The following is a 10,806-nucleotide window of genomic DNA, read 5'->3' on the forward strand; positions in this document are numbered from 1 at the left end:
TATGTTAACAAAGACAGACAAATTCTGAGATTTTGCCCAATTATTGTCAAAATAGCAATTAGCGGGGGAAAAATTGCATAATTGGGCTGCCTGTGTAAACGCAGCCATAGAGAGCATGTAATGATCATTGTACACGACTCCGTCAAGGATGCAATGTGAAATTAAGGATCGATGCTTCTAAGGGGAAGTGGTTGTGGTCTTGGAAATCATTTTGAAAAGTAAACTTTTCCAGATGTCAAATGCAACCATAAAGCTGCCTCAGTAAATGGGCTTAAAAAGTTTAAAACTTTACTGTGACATTTGTCTTGCCTTATGTAATGTTTTATTGAAAATGGGCATGGCATTACTGCTCCATTATACCCACCATGTCCTTTCCTATGAGTGCCCACTAGCTTGGATTATATTTATCTGAGTGAACTCAATTCTACAGCATCATGTCTAAAATAAGTACCAAGTAAAATAAAAATGTTTTCAAAAGATGGCATGAAAACATTTAAATGTACCGATATTGCGGGAAGAAATAGTCATGGTGACAATTTAGAATGATTCCAACTGAATGTATCATTTAATTGGAGATAGATTGACGTGTCTACTGTACAGTACACATTTACTTAACAATATTATCACAAACCACTTAGCACACAATTTGCTATGACTGAATCACTATCTTCACATTTCCCAAGAGATATTACAGAAATGAACTGAGTATTTGTCAACTGAGAGACAGACGGTAATTCAGAAAGCCAATGAACATAACAATCAAGATGATGTCAAACTGACGCTGAACTAGAAGAGATGAATTTTGGATAACTCTAATAAATTGATTAAAGAAACGTAGGCTACAACTGAACTCAAGATCGGCCACTTTTAGACCCTGGACTAACTTAACTGTGTTAAGGCTGGTCCCATGATGGTGGTTATTGACTTGGCTGCTGTCCTGCTGTCTTAGAATAACCTCACATTCAACAATAGGAAAGCCTTTAAACCATGGATGGTATAACATGTTCAACATAGACAGTAACCAGGTTTTCATCCAACCTTTTATGCGAGTAAAGTATGTTGGATGAACAATGTCACGACAGGCCTGATGGAAACAGCAAATTTGTTGATATATTTTCCAAATGTCGACAAAATAAAATCCGCTAAGACAAGATGGGATCTTTTTGTGTCTGTACAATTAAGTATGAGAGAGATGGTGATTAGAAATGCATTTAGCCTCATATAGATATAATAACCATCTTATTGGAGTAAACTTGGAGTTGTGATGTGTTGGGAAAGAAGGCACTTTATTAGGCTAGAGATAAAATGAATTATGAATGTGGTGAAAATGCACACGGTGATGGATGCTCCTTTCCAATAAATATCAAGAGTCTTATTCTGGAGACATGATGATTGATGCTTTGATGACTTTTGACAAATAAAAATAATCTCGCTCATCATTTAGGCTGATTTACCCACACTGTATCTGCAAGCTGTTGGCTAGAAAGACCAGAGTGGACACATTCGCAATAAAACACATATTTTTTTTACAAAACCATCAGTTGAGTTGAAAATGTGATGTAAACCCATGGTCGACCTAACTAACTTTGCATTGAACATACATACATACATACATACATACATACATACATACATACAAACAGTGGGGCAAAAAAGTATTTAGTCACGTACATACATACATACACGTACGTACAGTGGGGAGAACAAGTATTTGATACACTGCCGATTTTGCAGGTTTTCCGACTTACAAAGCATGTAGAGGTCTGTACTTTTTATCATAGGTACACTTCAACTGTGAGAGACGGAATCTAAAACAAAAATCCAGAAAATCCCGTTGTATGATTTTTAAGTAATTCATTAGCATTTTATTGCATGACATAAGTATTTGATCACCTACCAACCAATAAGAATTCTGTCTCTCACAGACCTGTTAGTTTTTTTTTAAGAAGCCCTCCTGTTCTCCACTCATTACCTGTATATAACTGCACCTGTTTGAACTTGTTACCTGTATAAAAGACACCTGTCCACGCACTCAATCAAAGACTCCAACCTCTCCACAATGGCCAAGACCAGAGACTGTTTAAGGACATCAGGGATAAAATTGTAGACCTGCACAAGGCTGGGATGGGCTACAGGACAATAGGCAAGCAGCTTGGTGTGTTTGCAACAACTGTTGGCGCAATTATTAGAAAATGGAAGAAGTTCAAGATGACGGTCAATCACCCTCGGGCTGGTGCTCCATGCAAGATCTCACCTCGTGGGGCATCAATGATCATGAGGAAGGTGAGGGATCAGCCCAGAACTACACGGCAGGACCTGGTCAATGACCTGAAGAGAGCTGGGACCACAGTCTCAAAGAAAACCATTAATAACACACTATGCTGTCATGGATTAAAATCCTGCAGCGCACGCAAGGTCCCCCTGCTCAAGCTGCGCATGTCCAGGCCCGTCTGAAGTTTGCCAATGAGCATCTGGATGATCCAGAGGAGGAATGGGAGAAGGTCATGTGGTCTGATGAGACAATAATAGAGCTTTTTGGTCTAAACTCCACTCACTGTGTTTGGAGGAAGAAGGATGAGTACAACCCCAATAACTTCATCCCAACCGTGAAGCATGGAGGTGGAAACATCATTCTTTGGGGATTCTTTTCTGCAAAGGGGACAGGACCACTATTGAGGGGAGGATGGATGGGGCCAACAACCTCCTTCCCTCAGTAAGAGCATTGAAGATGGGTCGTGGCTGGGTCTTCCAGCATGACAACGACCCGAAACACACAGCCGGGGCAACTAAGGAGTGGCTCCGTAAGAAGCATCTCAAGGTTCTGGAGTGGCCTGGCCAGTCTCCAGACCTGAACCCAATAGAAAATCTTTGGAGGGAGCTGAAAATCCATATTGCCCAGCGACAGCCCCGAAACCTGAAGGATCTGGAGAAGGTCTTTATGGAGGAGTGGGCCAAAATCCCTGCTGCAGTGTGTGCAAACCTGGTCAGGAACTACAGGAAACTTATGGTCTCTGTAATTGCAAAAAGTTCTGCTTTTCTGATGTATCAAATTCTTATGTCATGCAAATTAATTAGTTAAAAATCATACAATGTGATTTTATGGATATTTGTTTTAGATTCTGTATCTCACAGTTGAAGTGTACCTATGATAAAAATTACAGACCTCTACATGCTTTGTAAGTAGGAAACACTGCCAATTTTGCAGGTTATCAAATACTTTTTCTCCTCGCTGTATATTATATCACTATGTCATCACCCACAGCCTTTTATCCACAGGTCAATTTGATGGAAACACATCTATGGTGGGAAAATGTGCGCCTTGTTTTAATGAATATTCACATAAAAATCTGTTGCCAATTGGATGGAAACCTAGCTAATGACCACGTTTCCATCTATAGTTATGTGGGTAAACTCATTATGTATAAAATAAAAATCACGACACCTGTGATGGAAACAGGAATTTTCACTAGGCTATACCGCACTGTATCTGTGAGCTATTGACTAGAGCGCACGTGCCAACACTAGTGGTCACATTTGCTATAACTACGCAACATTTTCTGTGACAAAACCACCAGTAGGCCTAGAGCTCAAAATGCGATTGAATCCTGTCATGGAAATTCTACACAGGGACACGCGAAATCAATCTTCAATTAATCATTGTTTATTAACAGTTAACTGTAGAGGCACCATAGCACATATCTGTTAGGAGCTCTCTCAGGGCAGTCCCGTTAAGATCTCTTATACTGCTTACAGGCGTGATTTAGCTTATTCATCATTCATAATTAATTAATCATTAACGCTTGGTTCATGCATGTGACTGACCAATACCTCACGAGGCTTCTTCTCTCCAAGCTGAGACTTTGAAACTGAGAGAATTTCGTTCTCAAAAAAAGGTTCTGGGCTTACTGCCAAATTGAAAACACTGAACGAATCCCCACGAGTCAGTCACTCGCATGAACACAGAAATGTGTTATTAGAAAAGCACAAACAGTACAAAGACATTGGTTATTATAAAAGCACAAACATAAAATGTTCCATCACAAACCCATTTAACTTATATTTTATTATTTTTAAACACAAAGTTATTTTTAAATGCACTATGTATTTAGGCACAGACTTTTATCTGCAACAAGTCAATTGGGTGGAAACGAAAATGTGCATATTGTTTTTATGCTGATTTTAGACATTCGTATGAAATGTGTCACCAATTAGATGAGAACCTAGCTAAAGACACCTATGCCCCCACCCCCTCATACTCATCCTGTCATTGAGCATTTTAAGCAGCTAAACTGGCTATCTGTGGGGCGAAAAAAGTAACATTAATTAACATGGTCTGGTCCACAGAATTTTCATGGACTCAGCCCCCAGGTACCTATCTAACTATTTTACATTTGCTAGAGATGTCCACCAGCATAATACCAGAGCCAGAGACTCTAATATTCACTCTTTTAAATATAAGACTTTATCTGGTAAGAAATTGTGTTTATCTACAGGCGCTGTTGAGTGGAACAAAACTACCATAGCAACTCAAAGCCATACCAACCATAGACACATTACAGACATAAAGTGGTTATCTATGTAATTGCATATGTATTTATGTAAAAAAATAGGGACTACAATGGAAATAAGTCCCCGACTATATTGTGCAATCCCGGTCACTTTTAAAAATCACATACAATTATTATCTGTAAGGTCCCTCAATCGAGCAGGGCATTTCAAACACAGATTCAACGACTTAGACCAGGGAAGTTTTCCAATGCCTCACAAAGAAGATCACCTATTGGTAGATGGGTAAAAACATATCCTTTCGATCATGGGGAAGTTATTAATTACACATTGGATGGTGAATTAAAACACCCTGTCACTACAAAGATACAAGCGTCCTTCCTAATTCAGTTGCCTGAGAGGAAGGAAACCACTCTGTAAAACCATTAGAGTTTAATTCATGGCTGTGATAGGAGAAAACTGAGGATGGATCAACAACATTATAGTTACTTCACAATACTAACCTAATTGACAGAGTGAAAAGAAGGAAGCCTGTACAGAATAAAAAATATTCCAAAACGTGCATCCTGTTTGCACTAAAATAATGTGGAAAAGAAATTTACTTTTTGTCCTTAATACAAAGTGTATGTTTTGGGCAAATCCAATACAACACATTACTTTGTACCATTCTCCATATTTTCAAGAATAGTTGTGACTGCATCATGTTATGTGTACGGTTGTAATTGTTCAGGACTGAGAAGTTTTTCAGGATAAAAATAAATGGAATGGAGCTAATCACAGGCAAAACCTAAAGGGAAACCTTGTTCAGTCTGCTTTCCAGCAAACACTGGGATATTAATTTACCTTTCAGCAGGGCAGTAACCTACAACCCAAGGTGAAATATACACTGGAGTTACTTACCAAGAATACAGTGAATGTTCCTGAGTGGCTGAGTTGTCTTGCAATGAGCAACAACCTATTTGACAGAGCTTGAGGAATTTTTGAAAGAATAATTGGAAAAAGGTGTGTAAAGCTCTTAGAGACTTACCCAGAAACACTCACAGCTGTAATTGCTGCCAAAGATGCTTTTACAACGTGTTGACTCAGGGGTGTGAATACTTATTTAAGTGAGATATTTCTGTATATAACTTTCAATAAATTAGCAACATTTAATAAAAACATGTTTTCACTTAGTCATTATGGGGTATTCATTGTGTGTAGAGGGGTGAGAGATTTTTTATTTAATCCATTTTTTATTCAGGCTGTAACACAACAAAATGTGTAATAAGTCCAGGTGTATGAATACTTTCTGAAAGTCATTGTTTTTAACTGACAAAATCCAAACTGTGCAGCGGCCATTTGATGAATGGAAAGAGAAATCGTTATAAAACACCAAAAGGTTTCATGACAAGCCAAGCCTTCAATACTGGTTAGGCCTACAAGGTAGGGATGGATGTATTTTCTGTTTGTCCAGATTGACATAGTCATAGTACATTTATTTAGGTGTTGAAAACGCAAACCATGATATCGAAACGCCCAAAGTCGGTATGCTTTGTTTATTGGTTGTGTGGTACATTGGCACACAAACCTATTGGTCGAAAATGTGTTGCATATATTTTATAGAACTATAAATATGGCATCAAAATGTTAAATCTGATTTCCCCCTATCTGATTGTCTGCAGCCAGCTCTGATAGTATGGTACGCCTATAGGCAGGGAGAGTGAGCTTATCTGTGGTGGTCAGCAACCCTAAACCTTCTGGCCTGTAGCCCTGCGTGGCATTTACTAAGTGGCAAAGTAATTATCTATGCTTATAAACACTATAATGTGGAGTGTCACGCCTCTCCATTATAGTCGCTAGAGTAATTGTTATTCGTGGTCATAAACATCATTTTGAGTGAGTTCTATGAGGGGGAGGGTGTGGGCATTTTGTTACTTAAAAAAGTATATTTACAGTACATTTCGAAGCGTCATTTAGACCTGCTTGATTATTGGTCAAAAGGGCTTCAGTGATGTTTGCAGTAATTTTTACATGATCAAAAAGGTAACACAATGTATTGTTCTGCCTCATATTTTGAAGAGCTTCCATTTCAATGGCTGTTTCATCATTTCACCAGCCTCAAGATAAGTCATGAAACAAATATGAATCATTACCAATATTTCATTCCTGCAAGGACAGGTTGAGTGGTTGAGGTGTCCAGCTGAGCCAATTACTACCAATTTTCAATATGGATTTGTTCTAAATTATAGTACTTTTTAATATTATTTTCTGAATATACTGTAAAAATAGTCATCACTCTAGTTTGTAGATGTGGACTTGAGTTTTATGTGCATATAATTGCATCCTTGTGCTTCATCTCAGTGCATCTGAGGTAAGCGTACATTACTACAATGAAACAGTTGTGATATGAGATCATTATTATTCATTCTGAAAGCAATGTCCTCAAGCCCAGATCAAAGGTAGATTACATTGTCTTTGTCCCAATAGCCAAACTTGTGCACTACCAAGTATGAAGTGATGTATTGGCCAAAGTATACTGAACGGAAATATAAACACAACATGTAACAATTTCGAACATTGTACTGAATTACAGTTCATAGAAGGAAATTATTCAATTTAAATAAATGTATTAAGTCCTAATTTATGGATTTCACATGACTGGTCAGGGACGCATTCCTGGGTGGGCCCCTGTGACGTTGGAGGTGGCTTATGGTAGAGAAATTAATAAATTCCCTTGCAACAGCTCTGGTGGACATTCCTGCAGTCAGCATGCCAATTGCACAATCCCTCAACTTGATAAATCTGTGACATTGGGTTGTGTGACAAAACTGCACTTTTTTCAGATTTTTTTTGTGGATCATTAATATTGCGGAAAGAATGTTGCTTCCATCAATGTAATTGTCTGCATCATTTCCAATCCCCCATATATTTTGGGGGTAAATATATATGCAAGCATGCATACATATATACATACCTATCTAGAAATACATACTTTTTTTTAGAATAGAATATACCTTTATTGTTCCCCGCAAACCCTACCACCCTTCCCCAATTATATGCATATCGTAGATTCTAGGCATGAGTAGCAGGCAGTTTACTTTGGGCACCTCAGTCATCCAAACTTCTGAATACTGCCCCCTACCCCGAAGAAGTTAAATTAAATTGGTAAATGTTTTTATTTATCACACTTTTCTTTAACCATTTATGTTCTTTAGTTCAGGGCTGAGATACAAGTTCCTTCCCTTTTCCCCTTCTACTTGCCTCTTCCATTTTTGTGGCAATGCTGCAATTTTGGGTAGAGCAGACATGTCCATGTCTGTGTTAGCTGTATGTGTGACAACTCCACCAGTCCTATTTATGATATCATTCACAAACATTATACCTTTAAAAAATATATATGTTTGATCAATTAGTATATTTAAGTTGAACCACTATTTGTTGTATTATTTGTTCTGTCTTTTCAGGTGGATTAAAGTGAAATTGCAACCAACTTTTTGTTTAAAAAATAACGATATTTTGGAGATTATTTCCTTTTCAAACAACTGAAAGTGAGCAGGTGTAATCTGAATAAAGGGAAAAGGCCCTTCTTGAACACAGGATGAGACATTCTTGCCAATTTACTAGAGAACCAGTTTGGATTTAAGTATAACATTTGTATGAATGATGCCTTTAGTAAGAGGTCTAATGCTTTAATATTTAATCATTTCTGCCCTCCGAATTCATATTCATTATACAAATAGGCCCTTTTAATTTTGTCTGGCTTGCCGTTCCAAATAATAATTTAATATTGTTTGTTCATATAATTTAAAAAGCAGGACACTAGGTGTATGCAAAACCATAAGAAAATAGGTCAACTGTGATATGACTAAAGAGTTAGTCAGGGTGATTTTTCCACAAATAGACAGGAATTTTCCTTTCCATGGTAGCAAGATTTTATCTATTTTTGCTAACTTTCTATAAAAAGTTATTGGAGTGAGATCATTTCTTTCTTTTGGGATTTGTATACCGAGTATGTCCACATCTCCGTCAGACCATTTAATTGGTAAACTCCATGGTAATGTAGAATTAGCATTTTTTTGTGATCCAATACGCAATACAGTACAGAGGATAGCAGAAGTATCTAGATCCTCTATGAGGCCGTGGAGAGATTATCATTATGGTTTTAAAAGAAAACATGAATCATCAGCGTACAATGACACCTTAGTTTTTAAGCCACGGATTTCTAATCCCTTAATATTATTATTGGATCTCATTTTAACAGCTAACATTTCGATGGCAATAATAAATAGATATGCCGATAGTGGACAACCTTGTTTTACTCCTCTAGATAGTTTAAAACTTTCTGAGATGTAGCCATTATTTACTATTTTACACCTAGGGTTACTATACATCATTTTAACCCATTTTATAAGAGATTCCCCAAAATTGAAATACTCTAGACATTTAAATATAAACTCCAGTCGTACTTTATCAAAAGCCTTTTCAAAATCAGCTATGAAAACCAGGCCTGGTGTCCCCGAAATGTCATAGTATTCTATTGTTTCCAGTACTTGTCTTATATTATCTACAATGTATCGTCCATGTAAAAATAATGTCTGATTAGGATGAATAATATCTGACAATACTACTTAAATTCTATGCGGCAAGCATTTTTCTTGGATTTTTGCATCGCAACACTGAAGTGTAAGAGGTCTCCAATTTTTCTAATGGACTGGATCTTTATATATACCATTTGGGTCCTGTTTCAGTAATAATGAAATCAGACCTTCTTGTTGCGTGTCTGATAATCTACCATTTATATCAGATTGATTAAAACATGCTAATAATGGTCCTCTGTGTATATCAAAAAAAGTTTGGTATACTTCTGCTGGTATGCCATACAGCCCTGACTTTTTCCCATCCTTAAAGGCCCCAATTGCATCAAGAAGTTCCTACTCTGTAATTTGACCTTCACATGATGTTTGGCCTTGTACAGATGTTAATTTTACATTATTATTAGGGAAAAAATCCATACAATTAGTTTGTTAATGGAGATGGAGGAGACTGAAATGAAAACATATTCTTAAAGTAACTTTACTTCCTCTTTCAAAATATAATTTGGTGAACCATGCATGACTCCATCATTTGTAACAAGTTTTAATACATCTTTTGGTAGCATTTCTTATGTTGAAGATTGAAAAATAATTTGGTGCATTTTTCCCCATATTCCATACAGTTCGCTTTATTTTTATAATATGTAATATATTATAATATATTAATTATTCACTGGATCTTTCTTGAATAAGTTCCTCCATTTCTTTTAGTTTTTCCTCTGACATATTCTGTGCCTCTATGGTACAGTTTTTATCTAACTGTACTGTTAATCCTTCAATTTCCTTTGATAATATGGACTCTTTTGATATAAATTGCTTTTGTTTTATAGATGAGTACTGAATTGCATGGCCTCTAATGGCACACTTAAAAGTATCCCGTACAATAAGGGGATCTGATGTACCTATGTTATGTCTGGAAAAAGGCAGTTATAATTTATTTTTTCCTAGTTCTAAACAATGTATAATTTAGTAGGCTTTGATTAAATTTCCAATATCCTCGCCCTCGTGGAAATATTGTACGGGTAATACATATGCCAACTATGTGATGATCCGACCGCATTCTGTCCCCTATCAACACTTTTCTAACTTTTAGTGTCTGAGAGAATGGCATAAGAAAGTAGTCGAGACGACTAGCTTGATTAAGCCTCCGCCATGTATATCTCACTTGGTCAGAGTATTTAAGTCTCCATTTTAGAGTGGACTTTTATTGCCCCCAGCACAAAGTGTAATGATCATGCTGTTTAATCAGTTTCTTGAAATGCCACACCTGTCAGGTGGATTAATTATCTTGGCAAAGGAGATATGCTTACTAACAAATTTGTGAACACAACTTTTTGTGCATACAGTATGGAACATTTCTGGGATATTTTATTTCAGCTCATGAAACATGGGACCAACACTTTAAATACATGTTGCATTTATATTTTTGTTTAGTATAAGTAGGCTATGAACAATTCTTACACAAATTACAGAAAGATTCAAAGCACTGGAGATACACTGTGTGAAGATGAATTTTATTGCATCTTCATTTATTCCTTTTAAATGTGCGATTCTGTTACTTGTGTGTTAATTGGGCCCAAAACGGTTTCATTGTTCAAATCATTCCATATATTTAAACATTTACCATCAACTTCATCTTCAACGTCAGTCGTTTGTTGTCAATTTAAGTGTGTTCAGGTGTGTTGACCTTTGAGCGTGTTAATTGGTCTGTGTCTTGAAAGGTTGTCTA

This window comes from Oncorhynchus keta, chromosome 25, assembly GCF_023373465.1.
Source record: "Oncorhynchus keta strain PuntledgeMale-10-30-2019 chromosome 25, Oket_V2, whole genome shotgun sequence".
In the NCBI taxonomy this organism is placed as follows: domain Eukaryota; kingdom Metazoa; phylum Chordata; class Actinopteri; order Salmoniformes; family Salmonidae; genus Oncorhynchus; species Oncorhynchus keta.